The 25,239-nt window shown below is 41.9% G+C and overlaps 1 long non-coding RNA gene across 3 annotated transcripts in view; it reads left to right on the forward strand.

The window, feature by feature from the left end:
• LOC139789402 (uncharacterized) overlaps positions 1-24,463 on the forward strand; it is a 99,973-nt gene extending 75,510 nt beyond the window's left edge. Inside the window, exons 3-5 of one of the 3 annotated variants that reach the window (XR_011723164.1) lie at positions 6,017-6,122; positions 24,007-24,112; positions 24,268-24,463. This is a non-coding gene — a long non-coding RNA (uncharacterized lncRNA). The remainder of the gene's footprint in view (positions 1-6,016; positions 6,123-24,006; positions 24,113-24,267) is intronic. The other 2 variants (XR_011723165.1, XR_011723163.1) reach the window with 2 other exon arrangements.
• Positions 24,464-25,239: the final 776 nt, after the last annotated feature.

Below are 25,239 nucleotides of genomic sequence, written 5' to 3' on the forward strand. Positions count from 1 at the left end.
AATAGTATTTCCTGATCTGCAGGAGAGTTAGCAGCCCCAATGAAACTCCGCAGATGTTCCATGACTCAGACATGACTGGAGGCTGCTGACTACAGTAAGGTCACTGGTTTTATTTCTAATCTGGCTCTTAATATACCAGGGCACATGGCATTAATTACATCACCGGTTTGCCCTCTGGTGTCACCTATCACTGGAAAAACTCTGCAATGCCTTTTGAGGTCTTCACGAAGAAGACACACAAGTGGACAGGCTGTGGCAGTCTCTCATGGGGGAATCAAAAGGTGATGGGTGATACGGGAGGGAGAGGCTTGACAGCTGAGGTGTGAGGACTGTCACCCAGGCAAGGGATGTGCTGGAGCAGCATTTGCTGCCAAGAGGACCTCAGGAGCCCCTGTGTGTGTTCACAGCAGAGGAATGGTGAGAGTGGGCAGCTCTGGAATGGGGAAGAAAGGTGGCTTAAAACAAGCCAGAACCAGGATGAGGGAAGCAGGAGAACGGGGAAGGGAAGACCTTTGGTGGATTTACAGGATCCACATGGTTGTTCACTGCTCAGCACTTTGAGGTTAAGAACAGAGGCTCTGAATGTGATCCCAGAGATTACAATGGTGCAGGCTGAAGGAAAAAGCTTGGCTGCACAGAGGGTGTTGACAGAAGGATTTTGGCTTCCTTAGCCTCCAGACAGTGTGTTACAAAGGAGAAATGCTAGTCAGAAATGGGATCCCTCTGGTGAAAAGCTTTCTGCACGGCCAGGGCTTGCACTGGCTTGAGGGAAACCGCTGACAGGGTCTTCAAATGAGCAAAAAATAGAAATAGAGGTCCAAAAAAAAAAAAAAAAAAAAAAGCTTAAGAGTAGGTAGTGAATGAGAGAAACCAAACATAAGAGGAGAGGGATGACGATAGCAAAACACTTCACTGATGCCTCTCTAGGCAAATGCCAGGAATTTGTAGGGCATGCCAAAGCAGGTTTCAGTCCTACCAGGTTAACATTAACTGGGTTCACAGAGATATATAACAGGACCTGGGAGACAACTGCAGAGGAGTTTGTATGGCTAAGGAAGAGCAGAGAGAGTGGGTGCGGAAAAATTGAGCTGTATTTTTGTGATTGATTTTAATTTTAAATGCAAATTTTAAATTTGTAGATTTGTTTATATTATTTTGTAGATATCTTTAATATTAATACTTAAGAATAAATCCTATTAAGTATTGATAAAAGCATTTAAGTTCTGGATATGTAAATATTTTGAAATTCCAAGAGATTCATGAGAAAGCATTACTGACTGTGTCTGGGATTAGAAAATAAAATACTAAATAAATAAATAAATGAATAAAAATTAAATAAAAAGTAAAGGGCTACAAACCATCCTGCAAATATCTCAAGGACAGTTCATACCACTGGTTTGTTTATCACTTGCAAAAGTGAGAAATGGTCCATCATGTGTTGGAAATGGCACGTAAGCAATCGCCACAAAATGCTTCAAGGAAATTGACAGTTATGGTGGGAGAGCCACTGATTCTAGGAAAAAAGTGATTGAGAATCTGAAGGTAGAGGAAGATTAACCACAGGATCAAAAGGGAGGTTGAACAGGGTAAAGACTGAAAAAAGAAAAAAAAAAAAAAGAAAAAAAAAGAAAAGAAAGAAAAAAAGAAAGAAAAAAAAGTAGATTATTAGAGAACTAGTGCATGAGGTTTTGGGAGAAGACAAAGTGCTGTTCAAAGAGTTTCAGGCTGATAGTCACCTTAACAGCAGACTATGCTAACACACAGAAAACACATACATTGGCTGCATTTTATTCATACTTGGTGTTGTATGGGCTGCACTGGGGCAGAGCAACTGTGTGGTCAGGGTTGTTCCCTGGATAGCTGAACAGAGGCTGAGGTTGCTCACTGGAGTGCTCTCAGCAGTGCATCCCTTACCATGCACGTGTGAAGTGGGCAGAACTTCCCTCTGCACAAATCATGAGCTCCTAGGACTCATCATGGGAGCAAATGCCCTTGCTAGTAAAGACATGATGTGACAATGCAGCCCTGGGACTGCAGCAGTTCACGGATCACAGCGTGAAACATCCAGGTCCTTACTTCTTTGAACTGTGGCAATTAGTAACATACAGGGCCCTCTGGAGAATATGATCAAAATACAAAACAGTCTTGGTAAATTAGAGAGATGAAGTCTTCAAGATGAAATGCAATAAAGGCCATAAAGTAAAATAATTTTAAAAATCAGATTTTAAGAAAAATCTAAATACACAGACATAAGATAAGAAAGACTATGACTTCTCAGCAGTACCAGTAGAATGTGATCTGGAAGTCATAGACAATCACAAGAGCATGACTTCCTGTTTCAGCATTAAGATAAAAGCAAATCTTGCTCTTTGGTGTTTCACCTGGAACATCTTGCCAGTGAAAAAAGTAGTAAGAGTTCTACTTTAGGGTACATTGTTAAGGCTTCATCTGATGTACTGAGTCCAGCTTTGGGAACCACACTTCAAGAAAGATGTAGACAAATTGAAGAGAGTGCAAAGGAGAAAAGCAAGAATGATCAGAGGTTTAGAAAACATGACCTACAAGAAAAGGTTGAAAGAACAGGGTTTGTTTAGTCTAGAAAAGAGAAGACTAAGCATGAGGCTCTAGGGGAGGAGGAGGAAGGGATAACAATTTCCCAATATGTAAAATGTTGTTATGTAGAGAACAGTGATCAATGGTTTTCCACGTCCACTGAGGACAGAATATGAAAAAGTGCACTAACATGAGCAAAGAAAATAGATTTGAGAACTCTAAAGTCCAAGGCCAGTGAAAAGGATATTAGAGAGGTTCACAGGAGAATCTTCATTTTTAAAAGTGGTTATCCAAACATCTGTCAGGTATGGTCTTTTTCTACTTAAACCTGCCTTATTTTTCAGCTATATCAAGTCCTGAAGTCCTTTCCAAATATTCAGTTCAAATTTTTAGAAGCAGTTTGCATACTAATCTTCTAATCTGTTCAGACAGTGCATGCTGAACACCTTGCCCATTGGAAGCAGGGCTATCCCTAGCATTATCAACACAGATCCATGTAGCAGCTTTGTTTAATCTCTGCTGTTTGCAGCAAGTGAAGATTCTAAAGGTCACACCTTATGGGATTCTAGCATTAAGATTTTGTGTCGCAATGCTTCGGGATCCTTTACTTGTCACTGCATTGTGGCTTTGCTTGTTGGGAATAACAGTGTTTACGCTTGTTTCTTTTTAAAAATACTTGGACATCGTTTAAGGATCGTTTCTATGATTGGTGCTCTTTCAAATGGATCACCTCAGTCTTTACATGTTCATGCCCTTTTTGGCTTCTCTAATGTAGCTGCCATCAGGGCTATCAGTACAATCGATATCTCCTGCCTAGAAAATAAGATTAAGATTACAACCCAAACCATTCAATGATTCTGTGATCAGTAGTTTCACATAATCACTGAGGTGTGTAAATTTTAACACTTGGTTATTTATAAGTTGAGCTGTATCCCAACTAGTTGTCCAAATTTAAAAAAAAAATAACAACTTTCTAGTCTACTGGGGCTCCTGAAAGTGCCCTACCTTTATGTAAACCCACAGATAATATAAAAAACTGGCTGCAGCTACTGTAGTTAGCTACTCAGTTAACTCAGTCCAGGTAATAAACTTGTTTCCTCTTACCAGATCAAGCAAATTTTGTAACTAAAATTTTGGCCTCCTAATAATAAGTGAAAAGTAAATGGGAATTTGTATGCAAAACCAAAGCAGCAACTTTTGTGCATAGAAGGACTACATATGACATCAGCAGTACACAGAGAAAACTTAATGAATGTTATCCTTGCACAAACAAAATCACTAGGAGTGATGATAACTCAGTCATCACTGTGCAAGTTAAGGCTCCAGGCAAAGACTGCTTGCAGAATAACATACATGTAGCCAAATTTCTGAAGTCAAATCAAATTTTTAACTTAATTTTCACAATTCTAAATCCACTATAGATCACTTTGCCCATGTTTTTTTGTTCACAATTTGTGTAGACTTCTCCCCATTGCTTATATTTATTAGTTGATTAAATTGACTGAAAATCCTCCCATTTGTCACCATGACCTGTTACGGCGGCTTTTAGATTCTACAGCTGATTCATTTATTCAAACCACTATTTTCATTTCACTATTTTTATGAAAAAAATTTCTGAAATGATATATTAATTGTAGGCATTTTGTAGTTATTAGCATAACTCCAAAATCAACTTTGTGAGATCAATGCTGACGGCATGGTGTGTGACCTACATATCATGAATATTTCAGTAATATAAAGGTGATATAGCTTAAGTAGAACGTAATTTTTCTAATTTCATGTTTGGTTTTGAATTGCCTCCTAAGCTGGTCTGAGGTTTAAGTGTGGAAGCTGCATCTCTTCTTGCTGCAGTGCAGAGTTTGAAGTGAAATGGTAAATTGAACCAGGATCATATCTTCATCCAAGGACTATTGGACACTGAAAATATTCCTCTCCTGGTTCATCTAGGTTACAGAATTGACCCTGTCTCATATCTTAAATTGTATGCTTGATGGTTTTCTTCCTAAAGTGAAGAGGCTTTCAGCAGTCTGCGAATGTCTTTCCCCAGTGATGACAGCCAGAGCAATGATGGCACAGTGCAGGAATGCCTGCAGGCTGACAAAGACAGCTGAAGGGCTTTGTCCATCCAACATGGAGCAGCATTCACACTCCATGTCTGCCCATTTCTACCCCTGCCTGCAAAACAGTACCCAGGGCCACACCAGGGATGTTTTCCTTTCCTGACTGTGGCATTTCTGATGCAGCTCAGATACTCTTGTTCTGAATGACAGCAGCTAAGCCATCTCTTAAGGCTTAGTAGGTTTCTCCAAGGAGGCAGGAAACAGATGGGAAATGAATGGGTTCAGGAGCACTGGGGAAGATGAGTGGTGATACAGGCAAGGCCACAGGTGGAAGAAAATGAATGCTGCCAAACAGCAGGCTACTTTTTCTTATGCTTTGTGATGAGTGAGAAATCCCCAGGACAAGCAGAAAAATTACTAATTTCTTGCAAATTACTCTCTTAAATCTGGTCAGAAGCTTTACCATAGTAATTTCCACAGCAGTATTGAATCTGTCAAACACTGTTGAAGAAACCCACTGCAGTTCTCCCTGCAATTGCTTGCAGAGCTGTCAGAACACACCTTCCAATTAGTGATGGGACTACCTGCCCAGCACCATCCTCTGTGCCCTGCCACACTGTGGGCAGATGCTCCTGATCTTTCCTACCTGAGCTCCTCCCATGCTGCTTTGGAGCAAAGAGTGCAGCTTTCCCACTGAGACCTGCAAGGAAGGTCCCTCCCTTGTGTTTGCAAACCAGATTGTTTCCCCAGCAAAGCCTCAGCTTGGATAAGGCAGTCACAGTATTCATAAGTTCTCCAAGACTTTATTCTTCCATGCAAGCACCCCTCCCCTGCCTTGAAGAGCACCTAGTGTCTGTGAGGCTTCTGATTCTTGTTTGACATCCCTTGTTTACAAAGCAAACAGAATGTTCCTTTTAACACATATCATGCTAAGTTTATTAATGAAGAAAACAATCCCAGGGGGTCAGCCCAGGGGACCCTTGAAACCTGCCAGCAAAAACTCTTCAAAAGCTCAACGCGTCAGATCCTCCAAAACGATATTTCACACAATGAAGTAAAAATAATATTTTTCTTCCAGCCTTTCCAGCCGCTTTTGTGGAGAGCAGACAGAAATTATTTTCTTACTCTGCTCCCAGAGCATAGATCCGTATGAAGCTGCGTTTATTTGCTTAACACGATGATTTCATCCTAAATGTCTCGACAGCAAATAGTTGGTGGTTTAATAAAGGCTCTTTGAAAACAGGGCCTAAGCAGTTATTTGTACAGGGAATATGTGAAGTATGTGGCTCTCAGGAGGAGAGATAGAAATGACTGTTGTGACTGAGGGATGTAGGGAGGACCCTAAAATCCCTTCTGTCTGCCATGGTAAGAATGGTAAGTCCTGTGTCTCTGTTTCCTTGCAGCCACCACGCTGAGATGCTGCAGCAGACCATGGGGATGAAAGTGGTCTGACCTTATTATTAACAAGTGACAGGTATGCCTTCTCCAAAGAAGATGCTTCTACAGAAGGTAAAGGATTTGATGGTTTTGGAGAACGGTTTGATTATGAAAGCAATAAACTAATTATGAACAGACTTGGAACTGGCTGGTGAGCCTTGTGTGGCCATCAGATGTGTGTTGAAATGACTAAAAGTGAAGTTTGATGTGTCCTTTTGTTCATCAGCTGGATTTTCCAGCAGACAAAGAGTTCCTGAAATGTCCATAAGCACCCGCTGCCTCTGCAGAGGCATCTCTCTGGTAATGTCTAGTGGGAAGCAGGTCTGACATACACCACATGGATGCACACACATGGTTGTACACACCAACTTCATGGAAGCACTCAGCGCAGTTCTGGAAATGGATGGCTCAAGGTGTCAAATGGGAACCTTCCCTCCAAAGGCTGTAGCAGTCTTGAATCTCAGATGTATGACATTTGGATTCTGTTCTTCAGCTTGCAAAAAGTTTCACGTTTGTTGTTTTGTTTTCAACTGAATGAATCATTGTTCAGCTGGTTCTTAATTTAGCATCTCTGCTGTTGAGCAAACGTGTGTCTAGCTGCAGAAACTGGGTCAAGTTCAAATCTAGATCAGGGGTGTGGGGTAGGCTGTGAACTTTATTTACATTCACACCTTTAGGACTGACAGTTTCAGTGTAATTAGATTTTGGACAATGTTTCTAGATTCTGTTGATATTTACTGTGTATAGACTATCTGCTGTGTAGGCTAAGACTACAAACGCTATCATCTGAAGTTAATAGGGTTTAAAAATAATTCTTACAATGTACTTGCAATTTCCATTAGCAGGTAGTAACACAGAGCCATATGGTGTTGCTCTGTTACACATATTTAAGCATGTAGTAACTGGTGAAAATAGAGCAAAAGTAGCGAAACTTGAACTTACCTATTAGATATGAGAACAGAGCTGTCCCACAAGTACTGCTGTTCCAACATGATTTTATAATGAGTGCTGATATTTTTATAATACAAAAGAAAAAAAGCTTGTCTTCATAAAGCCATTTGTGAATATTTTAATTGCACTTTCTCATTCTACTAATTATATTACTTACACTGTCACTGAAATTTGAAACGCAAAGTTAACTGGGGGCTTCAGAGGATTCAAGCTTTTATCCAAGGATCAGTGGAGCACTTTGAAGTGAAAAATAGTTGTGACCTGTCATTTATCTTCCTCAGTATGGTCACATGTGCAGTGTGGTGGAGCAGGACGGATGGAAATGGGAAGTTTGCAAAATTCAATACTGATTATGTAATATTAATAAAAACATCTTACTACTTATAATTAATTAATTATGATCTGTATGATAACTGTAAACAGAAAACCAGATAATTAAAAGAACATACCCAAACAATGTGATTTTTTAAATTTCTACAGTGTGGAAGACGGTGTGATACATGAAATAAAAATGGAAATAGGTGGGAAAAAAAGTTGACTATCTTCGTGCTTTGCACAAAATCATTGCTGCAGCATTCAGAAGCTTGTCTCTTGAAACAAAATGTTTGCAACATGAGCTGTGTTCTCCTCCATCTGCAGATGCAAGTTAAAATCAGATCTTGCTAAAAACTCTAACTGGGCACTCAGATCAGTAAGCTCTAAGAAGGTGAACTGACCTGAAGAGACATTCAGAAATGTCTGTCTGATGCTGAAAAATCCAGAAACAGCAGAAGGAAAGCACAGGCTGACAAATCTCCCAGCCACCTGCTCTAGCTCCCAGTCTGGGTGGATGCACTGAGGGTGGTAAGGAAGCAGTCTGTCTGAGCATCATTGAGCCTCTGCTCATCTCAGCTGGCATCCAGGGAAGAACCATTTTGCACCTGTGCTGGGACTGACAAAGAGCAGCCTGTGGTTACTGCTAGCTGTAGGCCATGTTTCACCACTTCTTTCCTCCTTTCTCACAGTGGTTGTAGTTGTTTGTCCAGATCATTCAGATGACCTCCAAAGCTGTATGAATTGATGAACCTTCATAAGATAGAACATCACTGAATTGCACAATGACAAGTTTGCTGGACATCCACATGCTGTTATCCCCCCAGCTTCAGGTATTTTTAATATCAGCATTTCAGTCATCTCAAAAAAATAATTACCAACTGCCTGCTGATTCCTATAACTTTATTAGTGTTTTTAGAGTGATCATCCATGCATAACTTACCAAAATCATGGAGAAAAATAGTATTTTTATTACAGAAGTTGTGCATTTTGGTGCTCAATCCCTTTACAGACAGGATTTTAAGTTATGGTATGTATGACTTCACATGGCTAAATCAGCCTTTTTACTTAGGTTGTTACCATGCTGGAAATACAAATTCTGCAAAGCAAGGCTGAGTGATAGGAAGGTGACAACACATACCCAAGAGACCTGACCTGCCTGGCAGCATGCACTGCCTGTCTTTAACGCTGCTTGAAACTGCAGCTGATCTGAGGAGCAGTTAAGAAACCCCAACACATCCCACTGCAGGAGAAGATCAGATTTGAGACCGCCTAGAAAACCTGAAAGTGCACAAGTCAATGGGACCTTATGAAATACCTCCACGAGTCCTGAGGGAACTGGTGGATGAAGTTGTAAAGCAGCCTTCCATTATATTTGAAAAGTCATGTCAGTCTGGTGAAGGGGAAACTGACTGTAAAAGTGGAAATATAGCCTCCATTTTCAAAAAGGAGAGAAAGAAAGACCTGGGTACCTACAGACCAGTCAGTATACCCTGTGCCCAGCAAGATCATAGAACAAATCCTCGTGAAGTCTCTGCTAAGGCACATGGAAACTGAGGAGGTGGTTGGCAGCAACCTGCATGGTTTCATCAAAGGCAAATCATGCCTGACAAATCTTTTTACAAGGGGGTCACAGTACTGATGGGCAGAGCACCTGATGTGTTCTCTGGACTTGTGCAAAGTGTTAAACACTGTCTCGCTAGACAATCTCGTCTCTAAATTCGAAGGATATGGATTTGATGGATGGACCATTCGATGGATAAGAAAATGGCTGGATGGTTGTACTCAAAGAATAGTGGTCAACAGCTTGATATTTAAATGGGGACCAGAGATGAGTGGCATTCCACAGGGACTGGAACTGGGACAGGTGATGTTTAGAATCTTTGTTGGTGACATGGATGGTGGGATTCGAGTGCACCCCCAGCATGATTGCCAACTACACCAAGCTGTGTGGTATGGTCAACATGCTGGAGAGAAGGCTATCCAGAGGGACTTTGACAGGCTTGAGAAGTGGGCCTGTGACATCTCATTAAGTTCAGCAAGGCCAAGTGCAAGGTCCTGCACCTGGTTTGGAGAAATCCCAAGAACAAATGCAGGTTAGGAAAAGAACACATGAAGAACAGTACTGAGGAAAAGGGCTTGGAGGTGTTATTGTTGAATAAGCCTTTGGTGTTTCCCAGTTTTAAGTGTAGTTCAAATAAAAACTATTCCAGGCAAGAATATTTCAAGTATCTTCAATTTTTCTATCTGTAGACATATACTGCATAAATCACTGCATTCATCATTTTTTGATGTGAAACCTTCCGAATCCTTTGGTATATTTATGGAACCTTTAAAGTTTAGAGACTTTCCTGGAATCTAGATAATTTTTTCTTTGCAAATGTAGCTAGTCTGGTGATTTCTATGGTGAGACTCGCTTCTCTGTTCTCAGCTCACTTTATGTCCAGGAACCAGAAATCTTGTCTGCCCACTCTTGTTTCCCTGAAAGCTTTTATGCTGAAAGAGAGAAAGGCAAAATGTTTCCTCAGATTACCCCTCCACAGTTCTTTAACACAACCTGCCCTATGCCAGGAGAAGACACTCTCGTCTACTTCCAAGGAAGAGGTTTGTTCATCAGATACCACTTTAAATATCACCTGGTTCAGCACATCAAAATAGCAACCAGGAAAGTAAGGTTTTCAGTTGAAAAATCTGGTAATTACTAATTTCTGTTAGAGTAATGCACTTGGTGAGATTTTTCCTCAGGGCACTGGGATTTGGCTTGGCATCTCTAACTTTACGTAATATGAAACTGATACATAAGTTCCATCTGTAATACAGGATTGAACAAAGCAGTGCTAATGGTAGAAAAGCTGTAAAATATCATTTATCTGTGTGACACATTTCTTCATATGTTAATTGCACAGCCTACCTAAGAATAGCATGACTTTCTCAATAAAACCACAGAAGGATAAGTACTTAAAACACAATCCAAAAATTTCTTTATTGTAATCAACACATTTAATTATTTACAGAGTTTTATGCTGAAGCAAATGCTGAAGGATCAGAAATCTGTTAAAAAGACTGAAGATAATTAGAGCACAGAGAGTATTTCCAACGAATAATGTGGACTATATTTAGCGGGACTAGGTTGCCTGACTTGCTAAATTTTCTTTGCACCACCCTGAAACTGAAGAGTGATGCCTGATGGCTTGAGGACAAGGCAGTCACAGAGCCATTGTGGTTCTCATTCCACCGCCAGACAAGCCCCGAGGATCTGGCACTCAGTGCTGAGGAACAGGAGACTCCCTTTTCCACTGAATGGTGCACATCAATCTCCAAAATTATGTCCTACTGTCAGTGTCATCACAGTTCAAGACTTACTGAGCCACAGTATCTGTGACTGATAGAATAAATATACCTCCAGCTGAGCAGATGTGAAGACTAGGTTAAGTTCCTGGCAGCTTAGCTGAGTTTCACTAGGTTGTAATTTTTTCTACTGAAGTCAGAATGTCTATTTTTGAATTATGATTTAAATCTCATAAAGTGTCATGAATTTTATTGAGTGTCTCAGCACTAGACCTATCCAATCAGAGCCCAATAAATTGCTCCTCCGAAAGTAACTCCAACTAGGAGAAGCATCCAGCATGTTGGATGACTGTTGCTGAGAAACCAACAAGAAAGAAGTCCAAGATATACAGCCTTGAAAAAGCTGTCTCTCAGAATTTCTGTTGTGTGTGTTTTTGGTTTTTTTGTTGTTGTTCTGTTCCACTGCTCTACCCCAAAAAAAGACTAAGTAGTAACTTCCAATTGTTCCATAGGGCAAAATACTTCAGTCAAGATTCCTTTCCTGAGCCCACGTTTCTTGGTTTTCTGCCACTTTTTAGAAAGTCAAGCAAAGCTTGCAGAATGGGCTTATGAAAAGGGCAGAGATTGGGAAGGTCTCAGAAATTAGTTTAGGAGCCTAAAAGCATCTGGATGGCAATGCTTCCTGCCCCAGTTAAAGGTTCCAACATGAGGCCTAAGCCTAAAACGTATCCTCAGAACTTAAGACTGCAAGTACTGACCAGAACCTACCAAAATTTGCAGAATTTTTTCCTAATGCATAATCTATATCTCTCCTCTTCAAGTTTTAAACCATTTCCCCTTGTCCTCTCACTACACACCTGGGAAAAAAGCCCTACCCCAGCTTTCTTGTAGACCCCTTTTAGATATTGGAAAGCTGCTATAAGGTCACCTCGGAGCCTCCTCTTTTCCTGAATGAACAATCAACTTCCTCAGCTTAACTTCACAGGGGAATTTTTGTGTCTCTCCTCTGGACATGCTCAAGGAGTTCTATGTTCTCCTCATGCTGGGGACTCCAGAACTGGACACAGTACTCCAGGTGGGGCCTCACAAGAGAAAAGGGGGAGAATCACTTCCTTTGACCAGCTGTCTGTGGTTCTTTTGATGCAGCCCAGGATACAGCTGGCTTTCTGGGCTGCAAGCACACACAGATGGCTCGTGTCAAGCTTCTGGTCCACCATCCCCCTCAAGTCCTTCCTGTCCTCAGTTCTTTCTCCTCCCAACCTGTATTCATGCATGGTGATTGCCATGACCCAGGTGCAGAACCTTGCACTTGGCCTTGTTGAACTTCATGCAGTTTGCATGAGCCCACATCTTGAGCCTTACAAGGTCCCTCTGGATGGCATCCCTTTCCTCCAGTATGTTGAATTCACCATACAATTTGGTATCATCAGCAAACTTCCTGAGGGTGCACTTGATTCTACTGTCCATGTTGCTGACAAAGATGTTAAACAATGCTGGTCCAAGTACTGACCCTTGGGGAACAGCACTTGTCACAAATCTCCATTTGGACACTGAGCTATTGACAAGAACTCTTTGGGTGTGACCAGCCAGCCAGTTCTGTATCCAGTGAGTGGTCCATCCACTGAGCCTCTTGTTCCAGTTTAGAGACCAGGGGACAGTGTTAAATGCTTTGCCTGCTACAGTTCAGGTAGATAATGTCATCTACCTGCTACAGTTCAGGTACATAATGCCTGTAGCTCTGCCTTTGTCCACTGAGGCTGTGACCCTATTGTAAAAGGCCACCAAATTAGTCAGGCAGCCTTAGTGAAGCTCTGTTGGCTGTCAGCAATCACTCCTTTGTTATCTGCATGCCTTAGAAGACCCTTCAGGAGGATCTGGTCCATAATCTTGCCAGGCACAGAGGTGACACTGGCTGGTCTGTAGTTCCCTGGATCTTCTTTTTTCCATTTTTGAAAAATGGGGTTATATTTCCCCTTTTCCAGTCAGCAGAACTTCACCAGACTGCCATGACTTTTCAAATGTGATGGACAGTAGCTCTGCAATTTCATCCACCAGTTCTTTCAGGAGCTGTGGGTCAGTCCCATCAGGTCCCACAGACCTGTTCACCTTCACGTTCTTTAGGTGGTCTTGAACTTGCTCTTCATCTACAATGGGGGACTCTTCCTTTTTGTAGTCCCTGCCTTTGGCTTCCATAACATGAAGGGTATGACCACAGTTGTTGCCAGTGAAGGCTGAGGCAAAGTAGTCCTTGAGTACCTTGGTCTTCTCTACATATTGGATGATCAGCTCTCCAGGCCCACATTTTCCCTTTTCTTTCTCTTATCACTGACATGGCTATAGAAACTTTTCTTTTTGCACTTAACCTCCCTTGAAAGATCAAGTGGGTCCCAAGTTTAGAATGACTTACAAATTGCTTAGAGGACTGTTGATGCTGTGGCTTAAGAGTGCAAATAAACCTGATCAGAGATAAATAACATTAGAAAGTAGCGCTATCATAGTCAGCTACAGAGGCATCCATCTGTAATTAATTCTATAGTGATTATCTTTGAATTCTGATGATTTTTATTAGTGCTTGATATATGAAAAGAAAAAAGTGAACAGCAATTGAACTGATTTAATCCCTTTAAAAATACTGATCATTAAAGTAACATATTTTCTTGATCCTTAGAGGGAGTTTTGAACAGTCAACTGAAATGAGAATTATTCAGACAAGTATTTGTGAGATCACTTATGTTAACTTCAGGAACCAAAGACTAACAGGACTCCCACAAAATATTCAGGCTTCAGCCCTGTGCCCTCAAAATATTGTTTTCACACAGATATATTGTCAATGGCCTTATCAGAGCTCATGTTGCATGCAGCAGTACTCCATCCACACACTCAAAGGTGAGGTTTTCCAACCCGATGTCCTTAATGTCTCTGGAACAAGTTATCTATTCAACAAAAAGAAGAGGATTCATATCAAAACCCAGCTTCATATTAAATTGACACACAGATATGCCTGTTTACAGACTGTGTAAATTCTCAATTAGATACATGAAAGCGACTTTGTTTTATGAGATTTTTTTCACTGAGGTTTGTATTGTCAGTCTGATTTTTTTGCACTCATGTAGTGACAGCAATAATAACAACAACAACAGTGTTTCAGAAACAGCCCTTCAGCAGTGCACACACATCAGCTGTGAGCAAACACCTTGATATAAACAACTGTACTTACTGGAGAGAGAAGCACCAACCACACAGGTGGTTTTAGTTAGGAAGTACATGCTCAGAGGTATCTATGCAGAAGGGAGAGCAGGCTCTCAACCCATTTGAAAACAGATTTTCAAAGCAGCCACTAGCCAGCTGCACAGGAATCAATGGCTTATTCTACCAAGATGTCTGTCTAATTGTATGTGGACTAAACTCCAATGAATAAGTTTTGACTTTTCAATTGCAATTCTGTACAACAACAGATTCCTAGAGTGAGATTCTTAGAGCATCTAGAGTGATTTGTCTTGTCTTTGTTGAACTCTTACAGACATTATGGATAAAGCGCATCCTCTGTAATATAATTTCAATACCTTAAAGAATAGAGAAGATAACCCCTTATTATATTTGAAAATAATACCAATAATATATAATAATGCTCTGGCAGGGGAGTTGGACTTGATGATCTTTCAAGGTCCGTTCCAGTGCCTAACTTTCTGTGATTCTGTGAAAATATAGATGTCAAGAAAGTGTTTATGTGCTTCAGATAATAACTCTGTGATACAGTATTCACAGTTTCTATTTCTAGGCTATGGAGGGCTTAAATCTTCAGGAGTTACTGCTCTGACACCACCAAAAGCTTCTTATTTTTGCAGATCTCAGCTGGTGTCAGCTTTGTTCCCCTGTCAGCCTCACCTTGACATTCATCCCATGGTGACTACAGAATCTGGGTGATGTGTTGATTACAGATATCATGGCATGATTCAGACTTGGTGTGTGGTAGGAGGGAACCTGGCAGTGGGAGCTTGTGTCCCACTTATGAATGATGCTCAAGGTGTTACATTCAGGAGTGCTTTGACCACCCTGCACCTCAGTGATGCCAACACATCTCTCCCTGTTGCCCCTGGAGCACAACACAGCTACAGCAGCCTGGTTTTGTTCATTGTGAAATTAACACAAGGCACTTTATGACATATTATCAAACACCCCAGTAAGCCATGGTGTGATTGACAATTGTTATTACTGATAGAGCTTTTGTTGTAGTAGTGCTGAGGGATAAATTAGAAGGATGGATGGACCACTGAATCAAGCATTGTAATGACAGTGAAGAAAAGGAAAATTATGATTTGCAAAAAGTCAGGAGTGTCTAGTTCCTAGAGAAACTTAGAAACTCTTGACAAAGTTTGAATACTTAAATTTACTGATGTACACATAGCCCCATGCTAGTCCTAGCATGTCAATGCTGGACTAACAGATCTGCTCAGGCTTCTTGGCTTATGTAAATCTGGGATTGCTACTATTTCATACACAACAGGGAAAAATGTATCTCTCAGTATCTGAAACCATGTTTTGAACTCCTGTCCACTAGATGCACTTTGTCTGTAGTCCTTGCACCTCTCTCTTGTGTTCCCCCTGATTGTTCATAGTCTACAGCTCAGTCATTGATTAGAACATCTCTGCTCTCATTTTCTCTGTATTTTCACAGAAAGAGAAGACTGCACATTAACTGAACCATGGGGTTCAGCATCCAGGAATGTAAATGCATAGAAAAGAGGGAGACACGAAAGAAGCAGAAATAAGGCTGTGAAATAGCATTTCTTTCCCTAAGATAAATTAATTGCTTGGGTGTGTAGCAAAATGTGGCAGAAACACACAAAAAGAAAAGTGGTTTAGAGTGGTTTAAGTCTTGTCATATAGCACCATAGGCATGCCTCTATTTAATTACATCTTTTCTCACTTTTGGCTGTTTGAAAAGTGTTCCAGCTATTTTTTTCTTGGTGTTTCTGTGGCTTTTTAATCCTTGAGGGCTTTCTGACTTCTTTTTCTCTCACTGTAAGGCATTTTGTGGGAGTAATATAGGTTGTTTTCCTTGCTGGTTTTCCTGTTAGGCAAGTCTGAAGGGCCTCTTTGGTTTGGCAGCTTAGCACTGATTTTGTGGCCTATAAATGATTGCTTGTTTGCTTAGTTCTGTCTTTGCCACTTCTTTGGACTTCTTGTCCCCTTCTGCTCTTAACATGTGGTTCTTTTTCTCTTTCCATGGTTTAGAGAGTATGCCCATCACTGCACAAGCTGACTGAGTCAGACTGTACTCACCTGCCCTGGTGTGGTACTCAGCTTCACATGTGTGCCTGGGTAGGGGGACCTAATGCTGCTGTAGGAACAAGTGACTGTCTGGCTGGGATGCCTTGCCCCACGGGCAGCAGGCATCAGCTGCTGTGCTGACAAGAAGCAGACTCTGACTCAAGCAAAGACATGGAGGCAGCTGCCTGATGCCAAAATGATGCCTGTTTGAAAGGCTCCCCCTGAATGCACGGGCTGCCTTCGGTGCTATCCCTTGCCTTGGATCCTGCTCTCATTTCTGCAGGTTGGTCCTCTCTTTCTGGCTTGCTGTACAAACCACGAGCTCATATCACTTCATTTAAGTGGCTTAACTAGTATCACAGAGGGATTTTGTGGGACAGAGATGAACGACAGTGTTACACGATTTTTCAGCTACCTTAACCTTGAGACTACCTCTTTATAACTCTCCTGCCTTATTCCTTGCATAATTTACAACTTCTGCAATAAATGAGGCAGGGACCTCTGGACAGCATGTGTCTTTAGTAAACAAGCCTTATTTGCCCCCTCTAACAGATGCAATACTTCTACAAGGAACAAAACAGCACACATACCTGCAATTGGTCTACCACACCTTGCCAGTACATGAGAGGTTGAACTGAGTTGCAGAGGTTTCTTTCTTTCTTTCCTAGATTTTGAGTGCCTGACTCGACAATCTTTACATTTTATCAAAAATGTAATTCCCTTTGTAATTCCCTTCCAGTTCGAAAGGTAAATAGAGCCAGATATTTCAAACCCTCAGCAGAGAATCCTGAGGGCAAATATAACACAGAAAGTGTCACATCAGGCTGTCATCCTTTCATAATGGCAGTACCATTACAAGAACAGATTTGCACATTTTCTGAGGGCTTCACAGTGGTTCTGCTATGTGTGGAAGAATAGAATGTTCAACACAGCTCTCTGTTGTCTTTGGTGACTCAATCATGGGTTCTCAAGGAGGGCTTTTTTCCCAGTGCTTATAATTCATCTGCTCCTCTTTTCTTTTCTCATCTATGCATTTGCCCAACCCACCACACATTAGTTTTCCCACTGCCGTCTTCCTTTTCCTTTCTAGGAGTGAAACGACTTGTTCTGCTTTATTAGGTGAGGCCTGTCACATGCATAGCCTAACTTTCAACAATCCTGATACTTTTAAATCAGCAGTAAATTCCAGGGAAAAAAAAAACAGCTTTACACCGCAGAAAGACAAACCTAAAGACATTTCTTCTCACTTCTAGGCATCAACAGCCTGAACGTTTCAGCTGCGTTGGTGCTGTTGTGGAGGTATTCCAAGTGGAAGAGGATGAAAAGAAACATTAAGAGGCCTGAAGGCATATAATAACCGGTATGATCATCTGTACAGCACAAAAATCAATGTATGTCTATCTAGAAATTTTTCATTTCATTTGTTACCTTATAAATAGCCTTCAAAATTTTATGAGGTAGATGCTTGATTTAGGACCAAGGGCACTTGAGTTGTAATTTTATAGAGTAGGGATCAAAAAGCCCTATTATATTCCCAATGGCAGGAGCAGGGATGATGAGTCAGCAGGTAGGAAAGTGCCTGGTATCCAAAATTAGTACCATTACTAGGTCACTAAAATGCCACGTTTTTATGTGTCTGAGCAGCTAAAAAAAATGTACTTCCTTGGAAATACAAAAAAGTTTACAATTATTTGTTGCCAGAGGAAATCCTGGCAGCCAGGTCATGTCAGGAGAAAGCTGCTTAGCCACTACACTGTCTTCTGAAGGTGTAGGGAAAACAAGACAGTGTTGTTGCAGGGGGTCTGTCCCCCTTCATCTACACAGTCACAGCTCGGTACTTTCTCTGATGTTGTGACTGCAGTCTTCCTCATTAAAAATCTGACTGGATTTTGTGGAAGGGTCTATTTTTTAAAGCAATTGTGATGTAGAGCAACTGAGAATCACTGTTCAGATGAGAGTCCAGCACCAGGCAAGAGTCCACTGCTGAGGATGTGTGATAATAGGCAGAGCTGCCCTAAATAAACATCTCTATAGCTCTTACATTCTTGAAAGTTCTCCACAAAAATTAAAGCAATTGTTTGCCTTATCAGTGAGTATAGAAATTAATGGAATGCTTTATACAGCTGGCTTTTTCCAAATAATAGACACCTATCGGGGAAGCTAAAGTCAGCAGTGTTCTACCAGTAGGTCCTACAACTCACCGGCAAGTTTTCCATGGGTCACCTGTGGCCATGACCAGTTTTGCAAAATCTGGGCTCTGCCCTGCACAAGGGGATGGAAGGACCCTTGCACCATATGTGGTTCCAGCTGCTCAGATGAGTGGGTGCTCGAGGGAGGAAGAGAAACAGACTCAAGCAGATCTGGCAGAGCATCGGCTTGGCGCAGGTCCTGCAGGCTGTTACTCCTGAGGATGTGGGCTTTGGCCACTGCCAACTTTCTCTGTTTATTTCTTGATACAGACTGCCTCTCTTACAGCAATAGGATGTTATTTAACATCCTGTCTTCCTGCCTAACACTGATAGTGCTTATCATAATTTCCTTGCTTCTCTGCCTTCCCTACTACTCTTCTAGCCAGCTATATACCTTCCCTTCTCCAAAGGTTTTCCAGGTGTATCCCACTTGATGGCATGCCTTTCACTGGTGTCCAGCTACATTCTCTTCATCCCTTGCTCTTTTATTTGCTGTTCTCATTTGGAGTTTTACTTGAATGATTTTACATAACATTCAAAATGACATTTTTATTGCAGTATTTGCACAGCCCAGCATAATTTGCCAAGGGAGGTGTTTTACAAATAATATTATTACTTTGAAGACTTAGTCCCGTGGAATCACAGAACATGTGGTTACGTTTAAATACATTTGTTTTCACTGTGTGTCCTCTATTATGATTTTGCCCTGCTGTGTAATACTGGTGCAATAAGTGCTATTAATCTGTAAGATACCAACAACATGATCTGCTTCAAATGCAACGTGTTGGCTTGTCTCCCTCTGAGAGACAGAGGCAATACTTCAACATAACATTGTCTGACTTTGGGGGAGGGGGTTGTCCTTCTAAATCCAAGACAGAATTAGTAATAGTACTGATTCAGGACAGCAGCCTAAGGAGGTACTTATTAGGTTTTCAGAACCATCACGGACCAGATTCTATTTAAGGGCCGGATTGTTCTATTTCAGCACAGTGCATCCACAGGTATTTTCTGTGTGCTGTGAAGGAACAGTTCACAGCAAAGGGAGCTGGGAGGCTGGCACGTCTGTGCTCAAGTGCTCTCTGCAAACTCTGTATCTAGGTCAAGAGGTCTGGTGCTGCCAGTGTCAGGAAAATAGTGATGCTGTTAGCACACAGCAAAGACTCACAGTTTCTGTTGTCCTTAGACAGAAACTGGATGTTGGATTTTAACCATGTCAGATCAAAGAACCATTACAGAGATAATTAGAATGAAGTAATGCATGAAAGATGGCACTGCCAAAGAGGCAACTGCAGCTGGGAGCCCAGACCCACCAGTAGTAGGGAGAAGGGTATTGAAACAGCCTGAAACAGGCTCAGTTGGGAACCTGTCTTCAGCTTATGCAGTGCCTCAGGCAAGAAAAAACAATGCCTCTGAGGTCTCAAAAGCAGAAGGGCCCTCTCTTAAACAGAAGGGTTTTTTCCTCTGTTCCAGCTGTATAAAACAGTCCATTTTTCCATGTTCCTATGAAGAGGAATGTAAAAGGGATGGTCTATCATGATTTTTATCAGTGTTCTTGGTGCTCTCATCTGGAATTTTGGTAACAGGTTTGAGCAGACCAATTAATTTTCTTGATCAGCTTGTGGTCCACAGACCCACGGACTTCTGGATTGTTTAAAGAATCTGTGAGAGCTGACTAAGAAAAGCAGTTGTGCAGAATGCAAGGTTACACATAGGGTTTATTTCTCAGCAACTCCAGTGGAAATTTCTTTTTGGCAGCAGAGATCAGAAAAGGTCAAAGGTTGCAAGAGTATGTGGAAGGTAATAAACACTACTTAGTGGCTTATGTGCCTGTCCTCCTAAGGATATTGCAGTGACCAAACCAAGAGAAATATTTCATCAAGGAGTGTTGTGCTCTCTGTGCAACAAACCTGCCTTCCATATATTTAAACCTTTCTAAAATGCATGCTATTTTAAATTTGTTAAGTGTTGTTGGAAATCATCACAATTCATAGATGCAGGCTTTGAGCCATACAGACCTCTAGATCCACTAAGACTATTTTCAGGGAAAAAAATTGATGCCTGGATATAATTTACAACTCTCCCCTAAAAGCCCTCCAGGCCTCATAAAATGTATTTCTCTGGTGGATAGTTGCTTTGACCATGTTTGGGCAGAGTTTCATCCTATGAATAGTGAAACAATTCTTATTTGAATATCTTATGCTCAGAGAAAATTAGGTTTCTCTATTACAGTGAAATATTCAAGGTTGCTTTCATTGCCACTTAATTGTGTCTGAATGCAAATATATAAATTAGCATGTGTCTGGACTTCAAGGAATGTATGGCTTCAATCAAAGGACAATTGGTCTCCTTACTCCATCTTTGTTTCTACAAAATCCTAGGCAGAAAATTGCTTGCTCCTAAATCAGAGATTAACAGTTCCCAAGGTTCATCTGCAAAGGATGCTCACTGCTTCCAGTGCAACTACTGAAACTAAAACTCCAGAAAACCCTTCATATGCATGTCTGCATGCTGGAGTAAAATGGCTCTTCCAGTTTTTCTCAAGCCCTTTCCTGTAAAATACAAGGTTAAAAGAATTATATCATATTAAAATATCTACATAAGGCCTTATACAAATATATGTCTTCCCAGGCCTAGCTTACATCCAACTAATTTTCTTCTAGACAAGTTCTCACTCTTAGGAGTTGCCCATTTTCTTTTACACCAAAGAGCTTCAGAATGGATGGACTTTTCTCTGGTAGCAGATGTTTAAATTAAAAGGAACTATCTGTCTTCTCTGGAAGCTTTTGTTTCCAGTATCCTGGCATACTGGAGAAGTTACACATCTGCTCTCCTGGGCTCTACAAAACTTGGCAAGTGGATTTTCATTTATTAAAAGATACCTGTAACTATCATAGAATCATAGAATCATAGAATCATAGAATCCTAGGGGTTGGAAGGGACCTCGAAAGATCATCTAGTCCAACCCCCCCTGCCAGAGCAGGGCCACCTAGAGTACATCGCCTAGGAACGTGTCCAGGCGGGTTTTGAATGTCTCCAGTGAAGGAGACTCCACAACCCCCCTGGGCAGCCTGTTCCAGGGCTCTGTCACCCTTACAGTAAAAAAATTCTTTCTGATATTCAACTTGAACCTCCTATGCTCCAACTTACACCCATTACCCCTTGTCCTATCACTGGTCACCATAGAGAAAAGCCTAGCTCCATCTCCCTGACACTCACCCCTTACATATTTGAAAACATTGATGAGGTCACCCCTCAGTCTCCTTTTCTCCAAACTAAAGAGACCCAGCTCCCTCAGCCTTTCCTCATAAGGGAGATGCTCCACTCCCTTAATCATCTTAGTAGCTCTGCGCTGGACTCTTTCAAGCACTTCCCTGTCCTTCTTGAACTGAGGGGCCCAGAACTGGACACAATACTCCAGGTGTGGCCTCACCAATGCAGAATAGAGGGGGAGGAGAACCTCTCTTGACCTACTAACCACACCCTTTCTAATGCACCCCAGGATGCCATTGGCCTTCTTGGCCACAAGGGCACATTGCTGGCTCATGGTCATCCTCTTGTCTACCAGGACCCCCAGGTCTCTTTCACCTACACTGCTCTCCAGCAGGTCAGCCCCCAACCTATACTGGGACATCGTGTTGTTCTTCCCCAAATGCAAAACTCTACACTTCCCCTTGTTGAATTTCATCTTGTTCCTCCCTGCCCAACTCTCCAGCCTGTCTAAGTCTCTCTGAATGGCAGCACAGCCTTCTGGTGTGTCAGCCACTCCTCCCAGCTTAGTGTCATCAGCAAACTTGCTGAGGGTACATTCTATACCCTCATCCAAGTCGTTGATGAATATATTGAACAACACCGGTCCCAGTACCGACCCCTGAGGGACTCCACTAGTCACGCCCCTCCAACCAGATTCTGCCCCATTGACTACAACTCTCTGACTCCTTCCTTTCAACCAGTTCCTGACCCACCTCACTACCTGATCACCAAACCCATACTTGATCAACTTATCTACAAGGATGCTGTGAGAGACGGTGTCAAATGCTTTACTGAAATCAAGATAAACCACATCTACCGCTCTTCCATCATCTATCCACCTAGTAATTTCCTCATAGAAGGCTATGAGGTTAGTCAAACATGATTTACCCTTGATAAAACCATGCTGACTGCTCTTGATGACTCCCATGTCCTTGATATGCCTGGAGATAGTGACAAGAACAAGTTGTTCCATCACCTTTCCAGGGATGGAGGTGAGGCTGACCGGTCTATAGTTACCCGGGTCCTCCTTCTTGCCCTTCTTGTAGACTGGAGTGACATTTGCTATCAGGAGGATATTTTTAAATGCACTGTTTTGAGAAGGAAAAAACATTTCCTCGGTCCCTCACCATCCATATTTTTTGTTGTTCTGGTTGATTCTTTTACAACAATCAACAGCCTTGTAATGGGACATTTTGTTAGCTCAAACATGAACAGTAGGAGGAATAATGGTTGCATTTACTTGTTCTGCTCTTTCTTCTACCTCAGCACCTTGCAACTGCACAGAAGAACATCAGAGATATGGTGGTATCATTGCTTAAAATGCTATCTCTGATCCTTTGTTTCAATGACTTTACAGGTCTGTTGGTAGGTCCCAGAGTCCACAAACTGATGGGCAATTCCATCAGTTGTATGAAGTGCATGGTGCTTCCCAAAATTTTGGTTTCACAAGCAGGGGACAAGTCTTCTACCCACATCCTCTTCTCTGTGGCTCTGCCAAGGTTTATGTGAAAAACTCCCCTGCACCAACAGAGACTGGAACCCTCCAGTTGGTTGCCAGAGGATTATCATGGGCATTTAGGGCATTACTGAGCTTCTGTTCCACTGCCTGTGTCTTGTGAATGTAAGGAAGGGCTGCATTATCATCACTGTGTGAGACATGTCTCCTCTCAGACCTGGACAGCTTACAGCTGTCAGAGGAAGGGCTTTGGGCACTGGTTGACACAATCCAGACAAAAAGAGTAAGCCTGAGCAGGTAAGAGGAGCCTTCAGAGAAGGTAGAATGTTTCTCTCAGGTTTTTCCTAGTTGCTTGCTGAAGCAACAGCATTATTTTTTTTTTTTTCATAAGTCAAATAAAAAACTGAAGTCAAATAAATAAAGAAATGCCACCTCAAAGTAACATTTTACTCTAAGCTAAGCAATTCCTACTAAATTCAAATGAGCCTGATATAAACTTACACTAAATCAAACCAAGAATAGCAAGCCCAATAAGTTGTATTTAATTCTATCACACCCTGATAGTTTCCCAGCATAGTTCTCATAATTTGCTTTTCAAAATGCCAGTGACATTTCTGCAACACACTGTACTTAGGGAAGAACCTCCACTGGGGGAAAGTGTATTTAAATTATTTTGTCATGTCTTTCCATCTGTTGGTCCAAGTCTACACACAGATTTACTAAATCTGAAGCAAACAGTTAGGCCAAGGCTATTTTGCAGCCTAACTAATGTCTGAGAAATCCTCAGAGGTGCCTGGATGAAATAAGCTTTTTAAGTATGAAGTGTTATATTACTATGTTATCAAGATGTTCCATACCAATCTGGTTTATACAGACAGTAAAATGTGCCAAAATGGGAGGGAAAAAAGCACAAGGGCCAAGCAAGCTGAGAGTGATGTTGCCCTGAAATCTCCTGGCCTCAAACCACCTGTGCTTTAGGAATTTACTGCATAAACTAAGCATGAATTTGCATCTTTGGTTTTTTAACTCATTTACACTTCTGGGCTTTGAGGGCTCCTGAATTGAGGAGTTCCACATCTGCACCATGGAAAACAGACTTCTTGCGGGTGCTTCAAGCCCTTTTCTCACTTTGTTACCCATTACTTCTTGAATGTTCCCCTGTTTCCCTTACCTTGCTGCCTGTGGCTTACAGGTGATAGGGACTTATCCTCTAGACTGAAAACTATTATCTTCCTGGCAGATGCTCCATACGTCACTGTTCTTTAGTTCTCCTTTGTGAGATGAGGAGATCAGAACTTCTGACAATACCACAGGTGGCATTACACCATGATGAGCACAGAAAGCAGGTTAATTTCTGACTGAAACACCCAGTTTGAGCTTGTCCTTTGCCCAGTGAAGGACACTGATTAGACAGGTGGTTGGAGCCATTGCCCCGCACCACAAACCTGCCCCATATTCTCTCCTTCTTTTTGTGACCAACTTCCATCTTATCTCATGATAGCTTCTTATAAGACTTTTGATGAGGCCTGTTTTATACACCCACAAGCACTCATCAGAGCCTCATCACTGCCATCTGGTACTTGGTTCTCCAGGGACTCCTGTGGACTTGTGAGGCACCACGATCTCCCTCACACATTTAACTGAGTGCATCCTTCCGTGTTAATTACTATGACATCTGGAGGAAAAATAAATGTTTTCATATGAAAAAATTATATTCCTGAGAATCTATGACCACACAGCTAGCATCTGGGGAAATGACTCTCTCTGGGATAGTCTCTTGGGTATGTGGTTAGCATCTGCATGTGTATGTAAGCTGCTTCACTGAAGACCAACAGGGGTTTTTGGGCTGGTCTACAGGGAGCTATGGGGAGCCAGCTGGTCTGCCCAGGTCCAGAGCCACCTGATGAGGCTCCCACACACTGGATTTCTGTTCTGTCAGTAATCAGTCTCCTGTCTTTGCTATTTCCAGTCCAGACATGTGGCAGTGCGTTAGAGTCGCAGCTCCCAGAAGTGATCCTGGACTTCAGGGAAAAGACAAAAGCCTGCTAAAGGGGCTGGGGCTGGGGGTGTCTGAGAGTCTCTTGACCAAAGTCCAGAACTCCCTGGCCCCTGTCTGCCAGTCCACTTTTTTCCTTGCATTCGAGTGCCAGGTCAAGCTGCACCAAGCTGTACCTGTGCTTGCCCCTCCACAAGTCAGCTCCTCGCAGGACCTGTCTGCCCTGTTGGATTTGTCTGAAGCATAGCTAAATGGAGATAATCTTCAGGTCTCAGCAGGGAAGAAAACTGACCTACAGCTCTCTTGTCCAGCACAAAGGTGTGCTAGGCAGTCCAAGCCCTCCTTGTTGAGCTCTCTTGTTGCTGTGTTCCACCTCCACCTCTAAGAAAATGAAATATCCTGATGGGAAAGAAAGCTACATGTCAGACCCGAAGGCCGGGCATGTCCCTGATGGGAGCAACGCATTGGCTAAGCGTC

Source organism: Heliangelus exortis, chromosome Z (assembly GCF_036169615.1).
Source record: "Heliangelus exortis chromosome Z, bHelExo1.hap1, whole genome shotgun sequence".
NCBI classification, from domain to species: domain Eukaryota; kingdom Metazoa; phylum Chordata; class Aves; order Apodiformes; family Trochilidae; genus Heliangelus; species Heliangelus exortis.